The 26394-nt window shown below is 42.8% G+C and overlaps 1 protein-coding gene and 1 non-coding gene across 9 annotated transcripts in view; both read left to right on the top strand.

Annotated features, from left to right (window-relative positions):
- LRATD2 (LRAT domain containing 2) overlaps nt 1-26394 on the top strand; it is a 56370-nt gene that overhangs the window by 24532 nt on the left and 5444 nt on the right. For 3 of the 8 annotated variants that reach the window (XR_006885612.1, XR_006885613.1, XR_006885615.1), the window contains one exon: nt 1325-1444. The exons of the other annotated variants lie outside the window; for them this stretch is intronic. The gene's annotated coding sequence lies outside the window, so the exon portion shown is untranslated. The remainder of the gene's footprint in view (nt 1-1324; nt 1445-26394) is intronic. 8 annotated transcript variants of the gene reach the window in all.
- LOC124228318 (U6 spliceosomal RNA) lies at nt 9909-10015 on the top strand. Its single transcript, XR_006885703.1, has one exon. It is a non-coding gene; the product is annotated as a U6 spliceosomal RNA (small nuclear RNA).

Genomic DNA, 26394 nt, shown 5'->3' on the forward strand with positions numbered 1-26394 from the left:
TTTTTCTTATACAAAAAAACAAAATCTCACCAACTGCAATGAGACAGAAATGAACTTGGATGTTGTCTGTCACCACGCTGAGTCCCAGGGGGAGAAGAAGGAGCTGGATTGCTAAAGAAGAGGGGAATGTGCGGGACAGTTCTCCGGGCACGGTGAGGTGCGCGTGGACAGCAAAGATGGGGTGGCATTGTCCTGGGCCCCTGGAAGTCTGCTGAGCCCAAGAAGCCTCATCCAAACAGAGGAGGGGCAGGAAATATGGGAGGTGACCTGTGTCAGCATCGGTTAAACCTGGGGAGCGGGGGCTCTGTGGATGTTTGTCTGACTCTCTGCAATTTTATGTAAGTTTGAAATATTTAAAAATTAAAAGTAAAATAAAAGTAGAGGTAACAAAGGACTCAATGAGAATGATTAAATCCACGTTGTGAAATGAACTAAGCATGGTATAATTTACACTGTCTTTGACTCAAATTAGTGTATACACACCGTGTGTATGTGTGTAAATTTATATATATACACATATATATCTATTATTTTTTTCACATAACATATATAATCATATATGTGTGTGTATGTATATATATATGTGTGTATGTGTATATATATATATATATATATGTATATTTCACACACATGATTTTAACTAAACCTTCTTACCAGCTTCCAGAGCGTCTGTCCCAGGTTAGTAAATGAGCAAAATGCTCGGATCCTGTATCTCCTCTGTAGATGCCTGTTTCTTCCCAGATTTCAGGTTAGCTTCATGGCCTCAGTTCTTTGTCGCGTTCAAGAAAAATTGTTAACTTGCAGCCTGTCTAGCTTTTTTCTTGTTGTAAGGGTGAGGGCAGTGTTCTTTCTAGCTCTTTATATCTCTGAGCTGAAACCAGAAATCTTTGCATTAAAATTGTGAATTTAAAAATGCGCCCTGATTTAGAAGGTCTTCCTTCTTTGTTTAAAACCTTTATTATCATTTGATTTCCTTTCTCTGGGTTACCAGTGAAGTTGAACACCTGTTCTGCTCTTCATCAATCATCTTCATCAATTTGTAGCCCCCTAGAGTTGGTGTTATCTCAGATATGCTCTCAGGAGTCCAGGAAGGGGAATCTGGGGGTGCTGGATGGGGAGGAAGATGTGGTGGGGTAATTTCGGGAGGCAAGAGAATTGATGTAGGTGGTCCTAGTTCCAACTGTCAGCTCTTCCCTTATGCTTTGTTCATCTCTGGGACTAAAATCTCTCTGCAACACTCTCCTCTATTCCTCCAGGGCCTGACCTGTCCTCCCAGCATAATTTATTTTAACGAGTGCTTTATTCTCAATCATTTCACCAACAGAAACTCAACCGAGAAGAGCTTCAGAATTGGACTCTGGCCTTCTTTCAGGGGAAGCAGCATATAAGGCAAAGTGAAGAAGGTGGTATCGGTCAGGGTCCTGGTAAAAGACATCACCTTCAGGTTAGTCACATTCAAGGAGAGTCTAATTGAGAAATTACAATGTTGTGAGCAGGTGTAAGGAAACCTGAGGGAAGAAGCAGTACCAGGGCTATTAAGAGCAAGGTTCCTTTACTAGCCCTGGGTCCTAGGGAAAGACGTGGTATGTGGAACAGAGACAGAAAGGGCCTGGCTTGTGTGGAGAAAGCTTCCTGACATGAGCAAGACCCAAGGAGGAGGGAGGTGGCTAGCTCCAGGGGTAACTCTGAGAATAAATACCCGACCCCACTCTCCTCCCTCCCTCTTCTTCTGCTGGTGTTTATAATTGGCCAAAGCCAACTAGAAGGCAAACAGCAAGGGAGCACATTGATGGATTCATCCAGGTCAACCTCCTGGGGTACAGAGAAGAAGGATGAGAGTGGATCTGGGCAGGTGGACTGAACACATCCAGCACAAAGGCCATGGGGACCACATCTCATTAGGTATTCACATGACTATTTAATATTTCTTGACTTAAATGTCAAAATACTGTATAATGATAATTATCTTGCTCTATTAATTCAATCACTACTTTGAATCACCATATAAGGGGTTTACTATTATTATCTCCCACAAAACCAAGGCAGAGAGTGATTAAGTCTTTTTCCCAAGTCACGTAGCTAGAAAGACTAGTAAGAAAAAGTTTATAAGACTCAAAGTCCTTGCTTATAATCACTATACTCTACAAATTTATTCTACCCTCTCTTTGGGCAGTCTCTCAGAGCTAGACTCTTCCTCCTCAGCATTCTAAGGAACTTTTCTGATCTGGTTCCTTGCCTTTCCTTCCTCTTCAAAAGTGAACTGAGTCACTGGTCACAGCATTAAGAAACTGAGCTCAGGACCAGACCAGGTAAGGCCAGGACCTGGGATGCTGGCAGATGAGCAGGGACAGTGATGGTCAGACAGAGCTAGGGAACCATGAACAGGGAACCAACAGAAAGGAACACAGAGACCAGATGCAGACATTTCACCTGCAGCCTGGAGGTCAGCCCAAGGGGAAAAGAGATAAGGGATGCAAAGGTTATAAGTAAGGTTGGCACAGCTCCCTAAGAAATGGGTGAATGACCAGGGTGACATTGCTTTGTCCAACAGAAGCAGCTCATATTTGTACAATGCCTTAATGGTTAAAGCAAATTCCAAAATATGTTACTAGACAATAGTTTATACCAGACAGTGGGCTTCCTGAGGGCGGCACATTTTCATTTTGGTATCCCTACCATCTAGCACGGTGCCTGGCACATAGTAGACAATCTCAGCAAATATTTGTTAAATAAATAATTGGAAATAGAGTAAATAATGGAACCATGAGGGGTTTGGGAGCCAATAACCTCAGGAACATAATCCTGGTTCTGTTGATAATTGAGAGAGAGTCCTTGGGGAGGTCATCTAGTCTTTGTGAGCTGCAGTATGCTCATATATGCAATGAAAATTAAGAATTCCTACATTTTCAGTGTTGTTGGGAAGTTATACACAAACACACACTCTGCATACACGCATACTATACACACATACACCAGCATACTAGATGTATATGTATACACTACATATATATGTGTGTATACTCACACATATGTGCATACACTCAACACTACTTTTGTGTCTAGCTAGGTAATCATGATGATATGATGACAGCGACCATGTTGATGAAAGAGTAACTTCCCTTGAGGGTTCCTATATTTTTTTGCTACCTCCATTTCTTGAATGAGTTTATTTCCGACAGCTCTGTCTAAGCAACAAACGGGTCTTAAGCTTCCCAAAGAGAAGAGAGCTGAGGAGAGAGCTGTGCACGTAGCAAGGTGACTTCTGTTATTAAATGAGCACAGTGGTGCAGGCTCGCTCGCCCATGCTTACAACTGTTATAAAGGAAGGCTTAAAAGCCACCCCACCACGTCCTCTCAGAGGTAAAAGCTCTCGCTGCAGGGGTTTGCTGAGCCTTCCTAAGCCGCAGTGACACTGGGCCATGAGCTGGGTCCTTCAGCAGTTCACCTCTAGGTTAGTCGTGATTTTTTTTCTTGTATCTTTCTTTCTCCAGTCAACTTTTCTCAGTCTGTGAAAGTTAGAATCTTTTTGCCATCATTCTTCTCACCATTAGAGGTTTAGACCTCTACTCTCATCTCCATATTTCCCACCCCTCATTCTACTAAAATCTGTTTAGTGGTAAAATCGGTTAAGATGGCATTTAATAGAAAGAACGATACGCTGACTCCCCTTGCTCTCGGTACCAGCTCCCTCTCTGATACAAGTTCACCACCTATGGGCTGACAAGGAGGTTCAGGCAGGGATTCTTCTTAACTTGCGATTACTGTGTTCCCAACATGTGCTCATCACTCTCCTATGCAACCTGGATGGTAGAGGAGAAGAGAGGATGCTGGAATCAGAGGCCCTGCAATATAAGGCATATAGCAGCTCTCTTTCAAGGAGTGAGCCAAACATTTTTGAAAATGTTTTTATAAAATTTGTTGGCTGACAAAAGTCCGTGGTCCATGTATACATTATGACGATCCATATTAATGTGAATCACAATAACACATCAAAAATGGACTTCAAGCAAACTTACCTAAATCCTCAGCATTAGTAAACGTTGCTTTCTGCTGCAAGAAAACGCATGGGAGTACCTGTTGAAAATTTCCCATACAGCACCTTTCAGTAATGTTCATCCCAGTGAGCTTGTTCCCCTCCTCCTGCACTCCTTGGAAGAGGAACCACTTTGGATTCATTGATCCTCTGGTTCTTACTGATGCTCTGAGGGTGCCCAAGAAGAAGGTGCTGTTTCACGTCCATGAGGACAGGAATCTTAGCCAGGAGTTCATGGATCTCTGCAAAGTTGTATGGATAGTGTTCACCAGCCTTCTGATATTTATGCAAAATTTGTATCTATGTCTTCTGTGGGCTTCTTTTTCTGAGAAAATTTTCCATATCTTTCGGGAGATTCCCATGGTTATATATGTTAAGAGGACGCTAACCTGGAGGGTTTGTTGAAATATTTTGTAAACTATACCCAGTATATTTTAGCCAAAAATCGGAGGGAAAATAGTAAACTCCCTTTCTCCTTGGCTTATGGGATTTTCACTCCTTGCCCAGAGGTCAATGAAAGAACTGTGTACAGAGATGGTGTGGCACAGCAAAGGAGTAGTGGTAGATGAAACTGTTGTAGCCAAGACTCTAGTACCAATTGGCTTTCTGAATCCATGTAGTCTCCACAATACTAACCATGAAGTGGATAAAGAAGAATAGTCCCCCTCCATCCTCTGCCACACAGATACAGCCAGGAAGGGACATATGTATTACATAGGAAGTTTGATGGCTTCCATGTGCTCCCACAAATGTACTCCCACAAGTACAACCACAAATATTTACCAAGGGTGTAAAACCAGAGAGTGAGTCTTCTTGAAGAATGATGCATTAGCGAGGTCCTAACTGTGTCCTATGTGTGAATTTTGACAAGTCCCTTAATGTCTCAGCCTGTGTTTTCTCACTCGTTCAATTCAGGTGAGTTTATTCACCTAATCTGCCTTTAAAGGATGTAGTAGTTAAATGGTAGAGTTGCTGAATCACTAAGAAAAAAATGAAGTCTAAAAGAACATAGACACCCAGGTATTTTAGTCTTAATAGAAAGAATGTGATTGTTCTGAGAGGACAGCTAGGACCAAAATAGCAGAGTAGACTGCTTCCAGGAAGAAGAAACTAACAGGCAAAGTGGGGCATGTTGAAAGTGCATTTGGAAACCAGAGTCAAAACATTTTGTATGCTGCTGTAAGAGTTTGAAGATTGTTATGTGGGTCTGATATGCAAGTGGTGGTGTGGACTTGAGCCAGACATCAGTTCAATGACCATTGTGAAAGACCATATGGACAATTTGTATTTTGCTCTTAGCCTTCTGGACACCAACCTGGCCAGGCTCCTGGCCACTCAGGAGCCTGAGGTTCTCTAAAAACAGATTCCTGGGCTCAGAGCTCACTGGGGCAACCGGTCTTCTACATTAACCCTGTCAGAATGTGACTACTTCATATGTTATTAACTTGCACGTGCAACATGTAGATTGAAATCTTTAATAATAATACTAGTAATGTTGAGGATGTACCATGCTAGGCACTACTTTGTGCTTTCTCGGTTATTCTTCACAAATACTCTGCAAAGTAAGTGGAATAGGTTTGTTGGAAATAGGTTGGACCTGGTTGATATAATCAGGAAATAGCTTTCCTTTTCTCCCCATGGCCTTCAAACTCACTTAGTTGTATTTGCCTTCTCCCTCCACTGATGGTGTATCAGGGAGAGGTAGATTCCCAGTCACTTTCAAGTATTAAAACGTCCACTCCAACCCAAATCAAAATTTAATCTCACATCCAGTTTCAAGCTTCTCCGCTCTGCCCAGCTCAGGCGTGTCCAGATGCTTCGGTAAAAGCATAGAGTGCTTGGCCCATTCTTCAACTCTCCTTGCTCCACCGCCTACCTGACTCCCCTAATTGCTGATGGATTTTCCAAGGTTAGGGTAGTGGGAAGGGTGAGAGATCAGGTGGCAGATTCTGTTTGTGATGCTCTCTTGGCTGTTGAAGGTGCTCCAAATGATCAGATCCAAATGTGTAGTCTTCCAGGTGGCACCTTTCATGCAGCTTCCTCAGAGACACTGACTTGGCAATGTGCTAGGCTAATCTCTTGTAACTTCTTTCAGCTCCAGCCCCTTGTGGTACCCTAGTTCTCTTGAGCAGATTGGTTAAGCTGCCTTCCATGGTATTCACCTGGGCCTGGTGAAATGCACACACACTTGCTCCGCCATCGTGGGCAGCTTTGAGGAGCCTCACCCTTAATGTTCTCTAAGCAAGCTAGGCACTAGTATCTATGTTCTCAATGCCAGGGGGTGAATTTAAAATCTCTCAAGAACTCCACTACGCTCCACTGCAGGGGCAGCTTGGGACCAGTCTTTGCATCTCTGCATCCCAGAAAGTATCCAGCCTGAGAGCGAGATGCCAGTCTTCCTTCTCTTAACAAATCCTCTTTCCAAGACTGATTATCCTAGACTTCCTCATTTTGCTGTGGGTGAGTGGAAGCAAATCCATCTCCAATATTACAAGCATTTTTGAAAGAATTTCTTTCTTTCCAAGGAGGCTTCTAGACTTCTTGTAAGCAAGCTTTTGGGAGTGTCAGATTTGGTTACCAATTAGCAGTTCTCATGTGGAGGGATCCAGCTCCTCTCTGTAGATTACCTGGCTATTTAGCTTTGTTCCCATCTTTGGGGTCTCAGCCGAAACTCTAAGTTCTGTTGAACATTTTTTATAATCCTTTTACCCACAAGAAACTGAATCATAGAGATTTGTTGGGGCCCGCCCCATGGCTGAGTGGTTAAGTTCATGCACTCCCCTTTAAGGGCCCAGGGTTTCACTGGTTCAGATCCTAGGCGCAGACATGGCACTGCTCATTGGGCCATGCTGAGGTGGTGTCCCACATAGCACAACCAGAGGCACTCACAACTAGAATATACAACTATGTACTGGGGGGTTTTGGGGAGAAGAGGAAGAAAAAAAAAAAGAAATTTGTTGCAAAGTGCTGAGGGTTACTCAACTTGTAAGAGCAAAAGTCAGATTTAAACCCTGGTCTGCCCTTCTCCCATGCACATCGTCTTTCCCATACTCCACAGCATTCTCCTTAACTAAAGTTGCCTAGGACCAGGAGAAAGGAACTACACTTAATTGCATTTTACAGATGAGTAAACAAAGGCTCAAAAAATGTAAGAGACTTGCCCAAGATCACCCTATGGACTAGTCAGGGTTCCAACAGGAAACAGATGGCTCACGCAGAGGAGGATGCTCCAAAGACAGTTTAATAAAGGATCATTTAAAAAGGTATGGGCAGTATTAGGAAGCCACAAGGGATAGTGCAATACTCCAGGACTAGTGAGCAGCAGGGCTCTTACCCGTAGGACTAGAGGGAGCAGAGAAGGAGAGAATTGTGTCCAGTGGGCCACCTTAAGAGGAACGGGGACCACAGGTTGTAGGAGATAGCCAGTCCTAAGTCACATGTGGCTCTGATACTTTGACTGTATTGCAAATGCTTCTAGGGCAGGGACTTTTTCTTATCATCTTTTAAATGGTGCCATTCCAAGCACACACAGACATTTAGTGACTTTTCCTTTAAAAAAAAATAAAAACGCAGGCTGTGATTTTCTTGCAAGGCTGGAAATTGACTCTGGAGGCAGTTACCCAAAAGGAGTGTCGATCACGTTTTGACAAATGGAACCATCATTGGAAGAAACATGTAATCTTTTTAATTATTCATTCTATAACCCACATGTTAGCTTTGTCCTCATTCTTGAGTACTGGTCCCTTTTTAAATCTATCCACTTGTGCACAATCATGATGGAACAAGGTAGTACACTGAAGAGTTTTTTAGGGATAATAGAGTCAAGGCTACAGAACACTATTCACCATGAACTCCTTCAGATTCTCCTTTGCTGTTTCCTTCTTCTTTTCTTCCTTTGTCTTTTTTCCTTCCCCTTCCTTCCCTTTCTCTGCCTTCTGTCTTGACAGTTCTCTTCCTCATTTTTGACAAAAATTCCTCAGTTCTCAGACCTGGTGGGAGAGACTGCTATGCATTCATCGAAGGTCGTTTTCTCTTGTTCTTGGACACATACCGAAACTACATTTCCCAGACTCCTTTGCAGGTAGATATACCCATGTGACTGAGTTTATCCAATGGAATATGGGTAGAAGTGGTATGTACCCCTTCCCGATGTCCTGGCCCGTGAAAACCTCCCATAGACAAGCCTCTCTCTTTCTTTCTCTCTCTGCTGGCTCGATGTTGAAAGTCAAGGGATTAGACTGTTGATGGTATTGAAACCTTCATCAACCTGGCTCTGTATGGGGCAGAACTAATTCTAACTCTAGTTCACACCTCTTCTCCTTGCCATCAGGATCATCTTTTAGGTGTTTACATGAGTGATAAAGTTTATGTAAGAGAGAATTAAACTTTATGTGAATGAGAAATAAACTTTCATTGTATTGAGTCAAAGATATTTCAAGCTTTATCTGTCATAGCAGCTGACCTTACATAAACTAATATAGCCATCTCCCCAAGGAGTCCTCCTCCACCTTTCCTGATCTTGTGCTTCTCCAAGTCTCTCTCCTCTTAACTATGATGAACAAAGTAGATCTCAAGCTGCTGTGTCCATGCTTGCACACTCACAACCAATGTAGCACTCAGCAAAGAAACCTTCAATTACAAAGAACCATCCCCTAAAAGGAGGGATATGTCAAATAATATTTATTTTCTGTGACATACCATCTTTCATTCAACACATATCACGAAACACCTTTTATATTCTCTGCTCTTCTATAGGCGCTAGAGATAGAGAAACAAAAGCCAGTTGCTGCCTTCAGTAGTTCTTGGTCTAGTGTTCAAATAGACAACAAAAGTATAGTTTAGAAATCATAGGTTTTCGCGGAAGTCAAAGGAGGGATATTTAATTCAACTTAGACTTGCATCAAGGAAGTTTTCCTAAGGAAGGATCTGGCTTGAATCGTAAAGCGTGAGGAAGAATCAAGCAAAGGTGGAGGGAGAGTGTTGTTGCATGAGTATTGTGAGTAAGAAGGCAGTGAGATGGTGTGGCTTTCCTGGAAACTGCATTTTAAGCCAAACCAGAGTGAAGGGTATATGACTGGGTGTAGGTGTGGGTGTGGTGGGAGATAAAGCTGGAGATTCAAGTTGGGACCAGGTCCTGAAGGACATCATGTTGAAGGTTAATGTGCATCTGACACCATCTGTTCCTGTCTCCTTGTTAATATGCCATGTCATGATTTCTCAGTTACACGTCAAAAATAATTCTTGTTCCTCATACATGGCTCTCCCTGTGTTCTAAGCACAGTCCCTGAGCTGGAGGAGACTTCAATGTGATGCCCAAGCTTCTCCACAATTGCTCTGAAATGTCGCCGTCTTGGATGTTCCCAGGGTCAGCCTCACTATATGTGAATTTGTTGAGGGCTTCGCATGAAGGAAAAACCATGGGGCTTTGGAGAACTCAGTATAGTACACTAAGAATCTCCTCCTTTCTGTGTGGGCCAAGAGCCTTTTTGTCTTCAACCACATTATCATCGTTGTTGTTGCTGCATTTCATCCTTTTTACTTATACAGCCCTTTACTGTTCATAATGGCTTTTACTTAAATGACTTCATATGATCTTCTCTAGTGTCCTCTGCAATTTGCAGAATGGATTCCATGATCACATGATATAGGTAAAGGGCCTGAGGTCTAGAGAGATGAAATAATTTGCCTCTCCTCATTGGTAAGTGGTTGAGCCAGGACCAGAATTGCACTTCAACAAATACTTTCTAGGTCTTGATCTCCTTGAGACGCAACAGCACATCTTCTAAAAAGTGTCAACTTCCCAGTGCCCTATGTAGCCACTTAATCTGTATTTGCTGATTTAACTTAAAATGGTGATTAAAAACATAGGCTTTGAGTGCTCGCTTCGGCAGCACATATACTAAAATTGGAACGATACAGAGAAGATTAGCATGGCCCCTGTGCAAGGATGACACGCAAATTCGTGAAGCATTCCATATTTTTTTGTAATCTATCATAACATTAATAAAAAAAAGAAAAAAAAAACATAGGCTTTGAAATCAAAGGAAATCTGAATTCAGCACCTGGTTCTTGGTATACTTGGGCAAGTCATTTAATCTCTCAGAGCAGCAGGTTTCTTATTTATAAGTGGACTATTAATGTTTTCCTCATAAAGTTGTGAGAACCAAAGGATATGATGTAAATGAGGCATTTAGCATAGTACCTAGCACACAGAATTGCTCAGTTTATGCTAAGATCTCATGGTGTCTCTTTTCAGTTATTATTTTTTTAATACGCAAAATTTTACAAGTATTCAAAAGTAGGCAGAATCACATAGTGGACCACTACACGCCAAACACACAGGTTCAACAATTATCAGCTCATGGCCAATTTTGTTTCATATCTCTATCTTCTTTCCTCCCTTGTATTATTTTGAAGCCAATTTCAAGCATCATATCTTTTCATCTGTAAACTACGCAATACGTATCTCTGAAAGATAAGGATTTAAAAGAATAATAACCACAAGTGTTACTTCCCTCTACCAAAAAATAATCAATAGTTGTAGCAAGCACCGTAATGGCTCCCCAAAGACATCCATGTCCTGATTCCCTGAACCTGTGAATATGTTTTATGGCAGAGGAGAATTAATGTTACAGATGGAATTATGTTTGCTAATTGGCTGACCTTAAAATAGGGCAACAATCCTGGATTATCCAGCTGCACCCAATGTAATTGCAAGGATCCTTAAAGGGGGAAGAGAGGGAAGAGAGGGAGAACCATGGAGATGGCAGCCAAGAAGGATTTGGCCTGATGTTGCTGGCCTTGAAGACTCAGGAAGGGGGCCATGAACCAAGATTATAACACAATGAATTATAATCTCTTCTTCTTTAGTGTAGGAAGAACCTGTGTCTTGCTTCTAACCAACAGAATATGGAAAACTTGGTGGGATGTCACTCCCTTGATGGGATTATATTATATGGTAAACAGTGTCTCTTCTGAGGTCTAAGAATAGAAGCATTTTTCAAGAAACTTATACGTTAGTTGGAAAGTCATCATTTGCTCTCACTATGTCACAAAACTCTTCTGGCGCTCCCTGACTCTTCAGTGAAGAACTTCTAGTATTTTTGCAGTCTGCTGGATTTGTCTTGTGGGACTGATCAAGAAGGAGGCCAGAAGAGAAATAAGTTAACTCTACCCAATGTCGTTCCAAATTTTGGCAACAAATCCCTCTTGGGTGAATTTTCCTCTTGGGTGGATGACGGTGAGGGTATCAGTCACAGAGAGGGACTCTCAACCCGGGGGTCTGTAGAGAAGATCTGAGTATGAAGTAAAGAGATGCTAACTTATACTCTCACCAATAGTAGAAATTAGGAGGCAGCCCTTAGAGCAGAGAAAAGGGAGTCTTGAAGCACCTGCTTTTCAAGGCTTAATTACCCCCACAAAGACTGGGATACCAGGGAAACTGAAGCACATGCCTAGGTGACACACACACACACACACACACACACACACACATGCACAGTCAGACCTACATGATCACAGAAGCTTCAATAAGTAATCCGAGATTTCTCAGTCAGAAAATCTTTTATTTTGAGCATACATGTAATGTTTATGTTTTATCAGTGACAAAAGAGGATAAGAACAGGCACTATGAACTTTTCTTTGATTAGGACTCTAAAGATCTGTAGAGACCCTGCTCAGGTCACACACCTATCCACACATGGAGATGCTCGCTTTCCATGGCTCTCCAACACCCCTCCCAGCTCTGATGATGGCAAAGGTACAGACAGATACTCAATTCCTGAGCAGCCATCTGTTGTTGATTTCTACTTGGCTCCTTCTAGTCTCTAGAGATACAGAGACTTGCAGATACTTAGAGCAGGAGGAAACTTAAAGAGCGCTCAGGTCATCTCCAACATTTGACAGAGGAAGTAACCAAGCCCAGAAGAGGGGAGCAATGCATTCAAGGTCACACAGCCTCTTCAGTGCAGGGACAGGACCAGCAGCCATAGCCTGGTCCTCTTTCCAGCATGCTGTGTCTTGCTCTTCTCTGTCACCCTTCCACGTATGCTGGAGGAAAGAGGTGGGTGGACGTTCAGGGAATGCAAACTCCTGCTAATGTTTGAATATTAAAATTTAATATTGTAATTTTAGCCTAAAACAAAACCAAATGAAAAAGGTACATCTACTGCAAAAAGTTAAATGATGCATTTCTGGCCCCAGTACACATGGTTCTGAATAATTTGCCTTGTGGATTTATTCCTAGTGGCAGGGCTGGCCTGGGCAGCATGGGGAGGAAGGCAACAGGGCTTCATGGGACCTCTCTTCTACTGGACATTTCTTTTCTCTCCTCCATTCCCCATTCCATTCCTTGAAGACTTTTTTTTTCCATATAGTGGCCCCAAACTTCCGTGCATTCTTAAAGCCACCCTTTCTGCCATCAAAACTAATGTTTCATGTGTTCCCCAGGTGACCAGCTACATTGGATTGCTAGGGCTGCCATAACAAAATATCATAGACTGGGTGGCTTCATAACAGAAATTCATTGTCTCACAGTTCTGGGAGCTGGAAGTCTCAAATCAAGGTGTCAGCAGGGTTGGTTCCTTCTGAGGAGTGTGAGGGAAGGATCTGTTCCAGGCCTCTCTCCTTACCTTGTAGATGTCTGTCTTCATGTTCATATCACATTCTCCCTGTGTCTTCACATGGTCTTCTGTCTGCCATGTCTGTGTCCACGTTTCCCCTTCTCATAAGGACCCAGTCATATTGGATTAGAGCCCACCAGAATGACCTCGTTTTACCTTGATTACCTCTGTGAGGACCCTTTCTCCACATAAGCCTGTATTCTGCGGTACTGAGAGATTGGGACTTCAACATACGAATTTGTAGGGGGACACAATTCAACCCATAACCCCAGCCAAACTGGTAGATCATGTGCTGCGAGCTGGCAAGAAGACAGAACTTGGTTCTCACAGCTCTGGGCTTCTTTCTTGGGCCCACCCTTGTCTGCCTGAGACAACATGAACAGGTCACTGCCTCTCTCTGAGCCTCTCCTCCTGCGTTTTAAAATTAGTGGAAATCACGCCAGTTTCTCAGAGCTTTGATGACAAGGAAACAGGATAGTGTTTGTGAAAAGTCCTAGCACAACATCTGATACATCAAAGCATAGTCAAACAGAATTGTTCGTGTTCCTACTTTTGTGCACACCAAGAAAATATTCACAGATAAGGACTTATTACGATCATCAAAAAAGGAAACTGAGCAAAACACATACACACATCTGCCCTTGGGAACTTTTGTTCAAACAAAAACTCATGTATAAAAACAAACAAAACCAACACATAAAGTAAAGAAAGCAGAGTGGTGGAAGAGATCATGGGATCACCAAGGCCCCCCTTCTCCTCCCCAATATTTACAAATTTACTGAGAACACGCAGGCGTAATTTCTGACACTGTTTTTCTAATGGTGCAGGGCAACTGTTTGGGTAATTTTATTTTATATTAAAAAATAACAGTAACATTGTGTTGCTTTTCTTATCAAAAGGAATACATGTGCCATATTACAAAATGCAATACAAAAGTTATATATGCATATATATATCTCTTACAAGTTGGGAATATCATTACATGCTTTTTTCAGTAGAACTCTGTTGTTTGTTTTTTTGGTAAAAAGTAGGATCATATAATAAGTGCCATTGATAAATCTTCACATTTCCTATATTAGCAATGCACCTTGAACCTCTTTCTATGTTAATATGTATTCTTCTCCGTATCATTTTAAATGGCTAAATAGTTTTGTGTTGTTTGAATGAACCGTAGTTTAACTATTCGATATTGACGAGCATTTAACTTATAGTCAGCTTTTGAATTATTATGTTACTATTAGAAACCAATGCTTTGATAAGCTCCTTAACCTTTCGACATCTCCCTGCTCTTTCCACTGATATGATTATTAATCTTTGGCTATATCAACCCAAACTGAATAGCTGGGATGGTGAGAGATGAAAGAGACAAACTGTTCACACAGCTCTATACACAATATTTAAAAAAATCCTATGCAAGGACTTGTAAATCTATCTGGAGAGACTTATTATGTCTGTGCTTCAAATGAATCACTTACCAAACTGTTGCTGAAAAAAATTCTAGCAAGATATTCCAAAATAATGGAGAGAGGAAACATAATAATTAGAATTCAGAGTAAGGTGCAAGTGAGCGATACAGGAATCTCGAAAGGGTTTTTGATTAGAAAGAAAAATGCCTGAGGAATCGTGCAGAAAGTGGAGACTGACAGGGAAGCAGACTTTCTCCATAATTTAGCATAAAGGAGGCTCCTACCCAGAAAGTGTTGCCTAAAATCAAAGATTGCCAGAAGTAAGGAGCCACTTTACGACTGTTGGTGTTTTTGTCGTTACAGAGGTTTGTGGAAAAGGGCTGGGAGGCACATGGCCAGGATTTTGGTCCTGGAGACTCAGCTGATGTTGCGCAAACTTACGCAAGTCTGTTGCTGTCACTGGCTGAGCTTTCTAAATCTGTAAAATAAGGACACTGGGTTAGAAAATGAATAAGGGCCCTCTTAGATTCTAATTTTTAAAAATCCCAGGTCTTCTAAGATTTCACAGATAGACAATGAACAACTTAATGAATAAAAAATCACACAGATGCTAGGAGGTTAAAAGTGCAGGGGTCAGGGCTTCACCAAATGTTATTAAGCATCCACTCCCACCTCTACTTCAATCCTTTCACTTCTGCACTCCCTTCTGGGTCCTGTCAATTTACTATTCAGATCAACTGGCTAATTTTGTCTGAAAAGGGAAGGGAAAATCTCCGTGTCATAGGATACACTTTTCGCTTTGATGGATGAGGCTTAAATTCCAAAGAGAATGTTAGGCAGGAAAATCCAGCTCCTTTCAAACTAATTGCTGCATATCTGATTTATTTCCCTCCTTAATGCTGTTTATCTTGTTTTTATTCAAAATATAAAATTGCTCCCTGAGTTGGGAGATTAATGGCTTTCTTCTCCTTTAGCAACAGATCATTTGTGGACCCAGGTTATAAATAGGAGGTTAGAATCCATGACTCATTGTTTTTTCCTTTTTCATACAGGATGTCCCCAGAGGTTAACTGGCTTTTTTTTTTTTTTTTTTTTTTAAGTTAGAGATGATAACGTCTAATTATTTGTAGGCTGCCATGTTGGAGGTTTTCGTTTTCAGGAAAATGTAATGGTTTTCTTTTGTGCTGTACTCCTGGAAAATTTTATATTTCGATAAACTAGAATTTTAAACATCATTGAGCCATGGCTTGATGGATGACATTGTTGCTTGCTTGCTTGATTCATTCATTTAACAAATGTGCATTTATTGTATGCTGACTGTATAAGGAATGTGAATGCTCAGTGTCTCTGATGAAGCAGGTTTGACACTGAGGCTGGAAGGAATGCAGAGGTAGGGGGTTGCTTCTCAGGTCCTTTTGTCTTGTGCTTGGAGTTTATTCATTAGTTTATTATGTATTTCCTCACTGAGTTATCAAACATCTGCTGCAGCTACAGATCCTGCCGGAGTTTTACAAAAGTATGGTGCATTTGGCATTCATTCATTTATTCATTCATTCATTCAGCAACCAAAACAATAACAAAACACAATGCCACCCTCCAACTAGGCTGTGAGATGGGGATGGAGAGAGGAAGACAGTTATGAAGGGCATTGTGTGACGTGCTTAAGGAGCTTTGATTGACTTTAGTATCTCTTTTGTTTTTTTCCTTTATCTGTGCTTTCTGGCACTCTCTGGCTGTTTAACTTGGGACTCTGTGCCTCCGTTTCCTCTGTGTTAAATGGTGTATCCATCAGTGTCCAGTCAAGGAAATAGAATGCATCGAAGATATTTCTAGCAGAGAGGGATTTCATGCAGGTGATTAGTTACTATGTTTGGGAAGAGGAGAGAAGTAAAAAGGAGGAGAGAGTGACTCAGAAGTGAGGAAGCTTACTAGCCCTTGGCAGGAGTGCAGGCTGCATGTGCTGCTGATCTGCTGCAGGCCGTATTGCTGCTACTGCTCGCAGGAGGTCCCTGCAGCTGGGCACAGAGAAGCTGTGCTCTTACTCATACTGCTACCACTGAGGGAGGCACCAGCGGAAGCAGGGGGAAAAGAAAACAGTGCAAAAGCAAACTTCTTCCTTCCTCCAGCTTTCCAGGCTCTCCCCAGGGCCTCCCAGGGGCAGAGGCCCAACCAGAAGGCAGTGACCAGGGAGCCTGGAACATGTATTTTACAGGCTTCCACACCCGCGATGCGGGATAAAGGAGAACATAGGAGGGCAGGAATGGAGATGGCAGCTAACAGACAACCAGCACAAACGGGGACAATGATGGAACCCACCTTAAATCGTTACTGTGAATTAATGAGTTAAAATATATAAAGCCCTTTGGAAGAAGGCCTGGTACATAGTCAGCAGTTGCTCTTAATGATCATCTAGTGGCTCATGGGAGTTGGGCAAGGCGTGTAAATAATGTAGGAACCAAATCAGATTTACATTGGAGAAAGCTCAGCTGGGGCCCACGGAAGAGCATGAGCTTTCAATGAGTCATGGGAAAGCCAGGGACCACTTCTCCAACAGGTGGTTGGAGTATCTGTGCTATAACAGAGTTGGAGAAGAGAGAATTGATTATAGCATTATTTAGGCAACAGAATTATCTAGACTTAGTGATGGAGAGGAGGATGAAAAAGGAGGGCAGTTCCAAGATGCTTCCAAACTTTGGAAATGGGTGATTGTACGGAGAGCAGGCGGCCTCATTGTTCATTATTGTGTTATCAGGAGAGGGATGGAGTGTGCCTTACTGATCATTAACTCCCTGCAACTGGGGTAGTGCCTGGTAGACTACATGGATGTGCTTGATTATTATTTATTGAAGGAATGAACGAATGAATAAATTGTCTAATTTCCTCACTTTACTAAAGAAGAAATTGAAATATGGAGACAATCAGTCACTTTCCCAGGAGTCTGTAACTAACAAGTAGCAAAGTCACTCGCCTGAATTTTATGTCCATTGCACTTTGCAGTGACCACACAGTCCCCACACAGGCAACATAACACCACAAACACACAAAATCTTTGGTCCAGTGCTGTGATCCTGGAATAGCTAGAGAGTAGATTCCTATTTTTTAAGAGAGAAATTGGGACAGGAAGTCACTTCAGCAGATTATTTCCATACAAATAAGCATGATGGCTGCTAGCATTTGCACAGGACACTTTTCAGAAAAGAAATGGAGATCAGTTCCCTTAATTAAACTAGCATGCATTGTCTGCCTGGACAGTCTCTGTGCTAGGAGCTGGGATGTGCCTTCAAATAAAATACATCAATGAACTTGCTCTAAGGGACAGACTCTTTGGAAATTTCTATTTCAGGAGCTTTTCTAGATTTGATAAGGTGGAACGCCGGAAGAAGATAAGAAAACCTCCTCTGCAGCACCTTGCCTGTCTCATGACAGTTGCTGTCACATCCAGGATTTCTTTGCAAACAGAACAGACCAGAGTCAGAGTGCATGTGAGGCCCGGCTGGGAGCCGGGACCTCTCCACCACACTTCCCAAAGTGAGTTCTGTGGATGTCTCGCATCCCTGTCACCTGGGATGCTTGCTAGAAGTGTAGGTTCTTGGGCCCCAACCCAGACCTGCTGAATCAGAATCCTGTGGGATAGGAGATTCCTGCAAGGATGTGCCTGAGAAATGCTTTTTCTGGCTTTATCAAGCCAGGACCTTCACCTGTTAGCCTGCCACTGACTTGAGCCTTCCCTGAAGGCAGAAGTAGTCTCTCCCGCCTTTCATCCTTTTCCTTCCTCCGGGCCCTCCTCATATGTTATACATGTCTATACTTTTGTGTGTCTTCCCACTAGTCTTTCTTCACTCTGCAGTGACAGAAGTCATTGTCCAATTGCAATTCCCCAGCTCCACAAGTTGCATGGAACTGTGTTCAAGTCCTTGAATGTGCTTTGCCTTCTCTTGACTCTAACTAAGCATCTGCACAGCTAGTCCTCACTGGACCAATCTCTCCATGTCTTTGTTTTGTTGTCTCTTAATCATCTTCTCAAACAGCTCACACATGTGCTCTTCCAGGAATCCTTTCGGCACCTCCCAGGCTGCCACACATTCTTTGAGCTCCCCGTAGCTGAGTAATTCTCTTTATATTGTAGCTTTCTCACTGTTTCTCTGCCTCTTCTGTCTCTCACACTTGACTCTGCACTCCTGTGAAGGGAGGGAACTGGGTCAGGTTGTTGGTACCCCCCAGATTCTGATATTTAAAGTGAGTGTCCACTGAGTTAAAGGACAGCAGAGTTCACCAGCTAACTACATGTCCTGCCCTCTGGCACATTGATTCTGTGTTCTGGAGAAAGAGAGGAATAAACTTTTACCTCCAGACCATGGCGCCAGCTTAACAACATCTTCCGCTTCTGGGCAATGTGTCTTGGGCTGAATGAGCCTTGTTGTATCTTTGTACCCTTGGGTGATTATTATTGTTTGAAGAGGGTCTTCGGGGTGCAGGATAAGTCCCCATTAGGGCTCAATGCCCTCTCCCACCCTGGGTAACTTGACCCGAGGAAATGGTAATGCAGCTTTTTCCTTTCCCCGGTGCTTGCAGAGGACACACTCTCTACTCTTCTGTCTCAGGAACAGAGGCCTGTCTCCAACACACTCAGTCATTTGTTTTCCAGGATTTGGAGTGGAATTAATTAACTTGGAGAAGCATGGGACAATGCTAAGTATTATTAATGACACAATTAACAGTTCCTTCCTGCCGGGGATGGGTGGTTCCTGGCTCCCTTGGCAGCACTGAAAGATGGACTCTGTTCTTTCCATTTTCACTCTAACAAGCTCTGCTTGGTGCCCTGTGACTGTGCTTCTAGTCACTGCCTAGTAAGCTTGCTGCCAAGGACTCAGTTGTACTATAATGGGGCTGGGTGCCGGGACCCTGCTCACTCTGTGGCAGAGGAAGTAGATGGACCCAGGGATATCTCCTCAGCGAGAGAGGGAAAACCTAAGGGATGCAAAGAGGAAGCAGAAGTAATGTGAATTCAGCACGTGTTGTGTCCCAGGAGCTATGCTTCGTGTTTTACACATTTAATCTCATGGAATTTAAACCTCATCACAGCCCCGTATGGTAGACATCACTGTCTCCATTGTACAGATACAGAAGGGGAGACTCACAAAGTTTAAACTCCTTGACCAAGGACACACTTCTTATAACTATCTGAGACAGGATTTCTCTCTAGCTGGGTTTGATTTGAAACGACTAGTACCCAGCCAACACATAGCATTGATATAGATTCTCTACAAGGACTTAATGGCAGAGATCTGCTTTATTGCAGGTCCTGCAAACCAGGATTTGTCCCCATCCCTGCCCCTCTGCAATCGTCTCTTGGCTTGGTACTTGGCTCCACTATGGCTCTAACAGCCCCTGCCTGTCCCATTCAGTTTCTTCTTCCTGTTTGTCTAGTCTCAGCCAGGAATGCCTCCTTGTCTGGATTCCTATGGCAAATGAAAGATTGTCAGAGTTAATGATTAAGAGACCTGCCTTGGAGTTAGCGTGCATTGAGACCAAATATCAGCTCTGTTAACTGATAACTTTGCACCTTGGGAAATGTATTTGAGTGTTCTATGCCTTAGTTCCTTCATCTCTAAATTGAGAATAATGGTATTTAACTCCATTACTGCTGTCCCCTAAAATCCCCACTCTCTCCTTCACCTCTTCAGCCATGTCAAGCATCAGCTTCTCCAGAGAGCCTTATACAGCCCATTACATTGACTTGAGGGCTCCCTCTCTGTGCTCTAATAATAGCCTGTGTGCTTGCCTGGGGGGTGACATCTACAACATTATAAGTGCCTATTGTGCTTGACCAGATTGTAAGCTTTTTAAGAACAGGGACCATGTATTGTTTACCTTTGGGTTCCCTAATATGGCATATGGTGAATCTTCAATTAAAGTTTGTTGAGAAAGCAAATTAATGAATGTGTGAAGTGATTCTTCAGTAGAGTTCTGAAAGATGAGTAGGTAGTTGCCGCGCAGGTAGGGAGGCGGGGGGTAGAAGGAAGAACAATCTAAATGGAAGGGGCTGTATGAGCAGAGGCTTGGAGCATTTGGGGATCTTTGGGGGAACTGAGAACAGCTGAGAATGACTCAGATATAGGGTATGAGGTAGGGAGGCACAGCAGCTCGGAGCCAAGGGCCTTGGCTAGGACCAACGCTTCAGAAGGCTTCAGTCTCAGGACTCATTGAGGTTTGAAGGGAATAAAATATTGGTTCAGCTCAGACTATTTTGTTGTTTTGATTGGTTCCAGTTGAGTCACTTCAGATAATGCATTGATTTGGTCAGATTTTGAGACCATCCAGTGGGCATATTTGTAGAAAAAACAAACAAAAAATACTTCCGATTCAAGTCACAGTTCAAAAAAAATCATGTTTCTTTAATTAAAAGAAGCACTTAAAACCAGTTCAGTATTTCTGAAATTGTCGTCCATCATTCAGACTGTTGTGTCTGTGTTGCCAGAGGCGGGGTCATATTATCTTTTCCTCCCCACATTTCTGGGGCTCCTAGAATGTGAATTTTATCCCCCTTATTTAGTATCAGGAAGGTGATGTCTGCTTTTCCCTCCACTCCCCTCACTCACTTCTCCCTAAGGAAGGACAAATAATTTGTCTGACTGATGGGGGCAAGAGTTTGACTTCCATTAGTTCAAAGTTTTTCAAACTAGAGTTATTACTAATTTGAGATGATGAAATCAATAAAGGTTGAGATTTACATTATATAAATATAGGGAACATTATAAATATAATTTCTAAAAGCTTTATTTCAGTCGTGTGTGTGTGTGTGTGTGTGTTGGGTGACGACATAAAGCATGTCTTTTATTGTGGCTCTTGGCCAAACTTTGAAAATCTCTGCCTTAGTGGGTGTGACTTGCCTGCGATGGACCCTTACAGGCCACTGCTCCTGCATCATCTGCCTGTCTTCACCTTTTCAGCCCACTTGGCTTGTTGAATTAGTGTGATGTTTACTCTGTTTGCTTCATCTTCAACGTAGTAAGGTCATCTGGTTCCAGGACCTCTTCGAGAGGCAGTCTAGAGGCCCGTGGTTTCCCTGGCCCCCTGTTAGGTTCAGTAGGTTGGAGCCAAGCTGAAGTTCTCTGTGCGGCAGACTGAGGAGTGAGTCCTTACTTGGCAGAATAGCTGAGTGTTAATGTGCTGACAGAAGCACCCAGCCAGCCGAGGTCCAGCGGGGACTGAAATGCAGTTCTCACTCTATGTGCCAAGCCGTGCACCCATAGAGCTGCACTCACCAGAAAGGGTACCTTTCTATTGCCTCTAAAGGTTCTGCAAGGGCTAGCAGTGGCCCCACTGCTTTGCACACTCCACCCAACGTAGGGTGGTGCTCTAGACTTTGGCAAAGTGCAAGCCTCCTTTTTGGCGGCAGATCCAAGCAGGAGTTCTCCAATCCAGCTTCATCCGCGATGAGGTTGATATTTTATTTCCTAGCTGACACTGGTATCTATTCTCAGTGCGTCCGAAACTCAGAAGATGAAGACTTGTAATTATAAGCTCTGAGAAACGACAACATCTATGTGCACCCTTGATGAAGGGTTAGTTCTCCACTCCCCGCCCCCTTCTGGAAGTCTGTTATTAAATCAATGTGTGTCTTACAGTCAGACATGGTATTTGGTAGCAAAGCAATAATGCCCGAGGTTTGATCCTGTTGGGATGTGGGGTCCTTGTCACAGAGTATAACACTGGGGATTGGACAAGCTCACTCTCGAAGGAGCGTCATCGTTGGTGTAAGAACTGTGGTTTCTGTGGGAGCCAAGGACCCTGAGCCAGCTCTGCATTTTAAACTTGACCTGCCCCAAACCATCTTCTATTTAGCAGCTAATGCCGTTTCCTCCATTTCCTCCTCTTTGTCTTCACAGACATCGTGCCCAGATAGACAACAAGGTGCTCACTCTGGGTTCTACTCCAGTTTCCTCCATTAAATAATAGTAACAACTACAGTATTAATAGCTAACGCCTTAAGAATCTTACTATGTACCAAGCATTGTTCAAAGTGCGTTCTGTGTAGTAACTCATTTAAATCCTCAAAAAAACACCTTGAGATGGGCGCTGTTGACATCTCCACCTTTTGTTAAAGGAACTGAGGTGAAAGGATGTGGAATTGGCCTCTGATGGGCCCAACCTGCCCTGCAGACAGTGAAGGAAGGTACAACCATACCAGACTCAGTCCCCACCACCTCCTGCACAGTGCTTTTGCTTTTCAGTGCAAAGTCCTCCGCAGGCAGGGAGGCCTGTGGTGCGGCAGGAGAAGCACTGTGGATCCACAGACATTTAGTTTATTATTTACCCTGACTGAGCCCGAGTCAGCAGGAGGCACCCGGGTCTGCAGTACCCAAGATCATCCTCTTGGGTTCCTCTGTACCAAACTCAGTCCTTCCACTCCCAAACTTCTCCCCAGACCTTCCCTCAAGGGGATCTTGCTAGGTCACGGGTACATGTGTGTTTTTTTCTCATTATCACATCGTGATCCTCAGGAAGGGGTTACCAAGGTAACCAGGAATTACACAGTCTTTATGGAGACTTCAGTTCTGCTTAATCAGATTATGTGTTCTTGGCTTACTCTACGTTCTTGAGATAGCAAGAACATACAATTTTCTTATGTAGTTTGCTTTTCCATATTTTATATTTTTCTCCAAATGTCTTCTTGACCTTCAAACATTTTCTGGAATTTACTAACAACTTAGTTTTCCTGTTATCTCAACATGAAAGCTTTCTAACCTTCAATATAATAGGTGACCCTTTGGAATCATGCCTCCCCTTGACATTAATCCCCTGGGGATTCCTGCGTGTGTGAAATGGGGAAGAGTTAGTGTCTTAGAAGGGGGTGACCAGATATTTCAGCTCCCTCCTCTACCACTGTATGCTCTGACAGTGACTTGTGAACATTATCCACAAAGCAAATATCAAAGAGGGACACTCTTGCTAAAAAAGATAATGATCCCCTCTCATTGTCCTGATGGTTAAAAGAGACATGTTTTAATGTCCCTGAGTTCTTCTGCCTTCTATTGTGTCACACTTTCTGTGAATATTTAAATAAACTAACTCAAGCCTCCATTCTATGTAACTGAGGGAAGTCCAACATCCTCCCCAAGATTTCTGAAGATGTTTACCTTTCTCCAGAGTACCCCATTATAGGGCTCTTCTTGCTTTAATGACTTTACTTTTTAAAGTAATGGCAGATATTTACCACAAAGAACAAAAACATCCATTAAAGTGAGTATCTGATAACACTCTTCTTAGCCGTTTTCTTTAGCCATTCCCGCGGGTAGACTATTTTCAGGCTAGTTCTCTTTAGGACCCTGCCTCGCATGATTTCCTGGGAATTGAGACCTCCCTACATCAATTCTCTCTTATCTCTTTTTTTCCCCATTTCCAAGGACTCCACCCTACAGACTCCTGGCTGCGGAGTGGGGCACTGGGATGGGATGACAACCCCCTTTATTTTTCCGAGCACATTATCTCCCCTTTGTTTCAGCCTCTTCCTTCCGTATCACAGCTGAGACTCGTCTTTCCAAACCAAAAAGGACATTAGGGTGTTTTCCTAAATTCCTGAGCCAGTCACTGCATATACTCACTTTAAGTAAGACGGAAACTTTGAAAAGAATTTTTTAATTCCCCCCTCCCCTACTCTTAAAGAGGGTTGAAGATAACCCTCTCCCTATTAGCAGCATCTGCTAGGAGAAGGGGGAGAGAGGACATGAAAAGAATTTATTCTCCACTGTCCAGACCAAATCCTAGAGGCCATGGGCTTTTGGTTTTTTATTTCTTTCTGTTTCAGATAAAGCACATGGCAGATGATTGCAGTGAGCCAATAAATGGTGGTTCTCCCTGCGTCCTTCTTACCCTCCTCCCTTTCCCTGCAACAAACAAGGGGAAAGCAGAGCCAGAGAGCCCTGGTGCTAAGGTTCTGTCCAATTGTAATATTTCCCCAAACTGCTGCACTCTTAAGGATGGAGCCCAATTGTCCTGCCAGAACATTTCGAGGGAAACTTGGACACTTTCTGCAACTGTCTCAGCTATCTGGCATCACACTGACACTTACTGCAAAAATTTTACCGGCAACCGTTAGTGTCAGCATTTCTGTGAAGCTTGTGGTGGGGTAATTTATACTTCTTTCCGGCTACTCTGCCTTCTAAATCCCCAGCGCATCCTCCCCCATTTTTGAGACCATCATTTCACTGGAAGAGTCTGGATCATCTATCACCATCTTCCAGACTCAGCAGGTTTTAAGGAGCTCAGGAACCCAGAGTGCAGCCTGGGAAAGAGAGGACGTGGGAGGCAACCCTAATTCACCTCAATACTGGTGGTCACAGAGACACAAGTCTCGTTGGTGCTGCTCTTTTTAAAATTTAGTTTTCTTTTATTTTTTTGAGGAAGATTAGCTCTGAGCTAACGTCTGCTGCCAATCTTCCTCTTTTTGCTGAGGAAGACTGGCCCTGAGCTAACATCCGTGCCCATCTTCCTCTACTTTATGTGTGGGACGCCTTCCACAGCATGGTGTGCAAAGCGGTGCCACGTCCGCACCCAGGATCCAAACCAGCGAACCCCGGGCCACTGAAGCGGAACGTGCACACTTAAACGCTGCGTCACCGGGCCGGCCCCTAAAATTTAGTTTTTATTTTTATTAAAGGGGTCTATGAACATGGTTTAAAGAGTCAAATAGTTCTACAAGCCTTATTGAAACAAACCCAAAAAGCTATGTTCCACTCCTTCTCATTTCCTAGGTTTGCAGAGACAACCGCTTAAAACATTTTTCTCCCTTGTTATGGGGTATATTCTTCCATGTCTCTAAATATTTCTCTTTGGCTGTTCAGTTTTCAGTCTTGTTTATTTGATATCCCCTGTAGAATATGAGGATTTAGTAATCTTTCACACCCCTTCTCAAACCCCCACCAAAGATACACAATTTCCCCCTTTCCTGTCCTCCTAAATGTTTTATCTAAGTATGGTGAGATATACAGTGTTTACATTATTTAAAATATGTAAATGTTATTTACAGGTAAACTATGTCATATATTAGAGTTGCATTTCCTTTCAGGCCCAGATTTTTCGCTGACGTTAGTAATTGTCTTTCATGTTTGTTTTCTTTGTTGTACATCTCGCTAAGTAATTCTCAGTCTCTCTACTTGTCCAAATGTCCTTTCCTCCTTTTCTGACACATAATGGGGCCTCTCAGTTTCATCTTCTTAAAGAAGTACCATCCAGGGCCTTCTCTATTCGGAGACAAAGCCATCCTTCTGCCTCTGTCTCACCATCGTGCTGGACCCTCCAGATTTCTACCATTTGATCCCTTGTCTCATGCACTCCTTGAATCTTTCTTGTTTTCTTCTCTTGTTTGTGAGCTCATCCTCAAGGAAATGCTTGAGGAGAAGGTGCATGGGAGGTAACATTATTGAGGTATTGTGTCTCTGAACGTATCTTCATTGTACATTCACCCTTAATTTAGAGTTATGCAGGAATAATTTGATTTTCTCAGAATTTTGAAGGCGTTCCTTCTGCCTTTCTTGTTAAAACTGTGTGGTCCAAAGCCATTTTGATTCTTGATCCTTTGCAAAGAAACCTCTCTCAGGAAATTTATAAGATATTTCTTTTTTTTCCGTTTTTTCACCCCTTGATTTGCGTGGTTTGAGTCTTTAAAAAAAATCCAGAGCCAGCTCTGGTGGCCTAGTGGTTCAAGTTCACTGTTCATGACTTCAGCCTCCCAGGTTCACTTCCCGGGCGTAGAACCATACCACCCATGTGTCAGTAGCCATGCTGTGGCAGCAGCTCACGTAGAAGAGCTAGAATGGCTAGAATGACAACTAGGATGTACAACCATGTACTGGAGCTTTGGGGAGGAAAAAGATAACAAAAGAGAAAGATTGGCAACAGATGGTAGGTCAGGGTGAATCTTTCCCTGAAAGGAAAAAAAAAAAGGATTTCTTAAAAAAACTTCCATTTACGAAGTATTAATTAGGTGGCCTTTTTACTCTGGAAACTCATGTCCTTCCATTGGGGGAGAACTTCTTGAGTTATTTATTTGGCATTCTTTTCATTTTCTCTCTTCTTTCTTTCTAGAGTTGCTGTCATTTGGGTGTTGGATCTCTAGGAGTCAAACTCAGGCTTTTTGGTTGGTTTGTTTTTTCTTTTGCTCTCATTTTAATCTCTCTCTCTCTCTTTTTTTGTAACTCTAGATACTGGAAAATTGCCTCAACTTTACCTTCAAATGCTTTGGTTGAGTTCTTGGTGATAACTATTACTGGTATCATCATTTTCATTTCTAAGAGCTTTTTATGTTTCTCTGATATTTTTACACTTCCTCTTT

Source organism: Equus quagga, chromosome 16 (assembly GCF_021613505.1).
Source record: "Equus quagga isolate Etosha38 chromosome 16, UCLA_HA_Equagga_1.0, whole genome shotgun sequence".
Taxonomy (NCBI): Eukaryota; Metazoa; Chordata; class Mammalia; order Perissodactyla; family Equidae; genus Equus; species Equus quagga.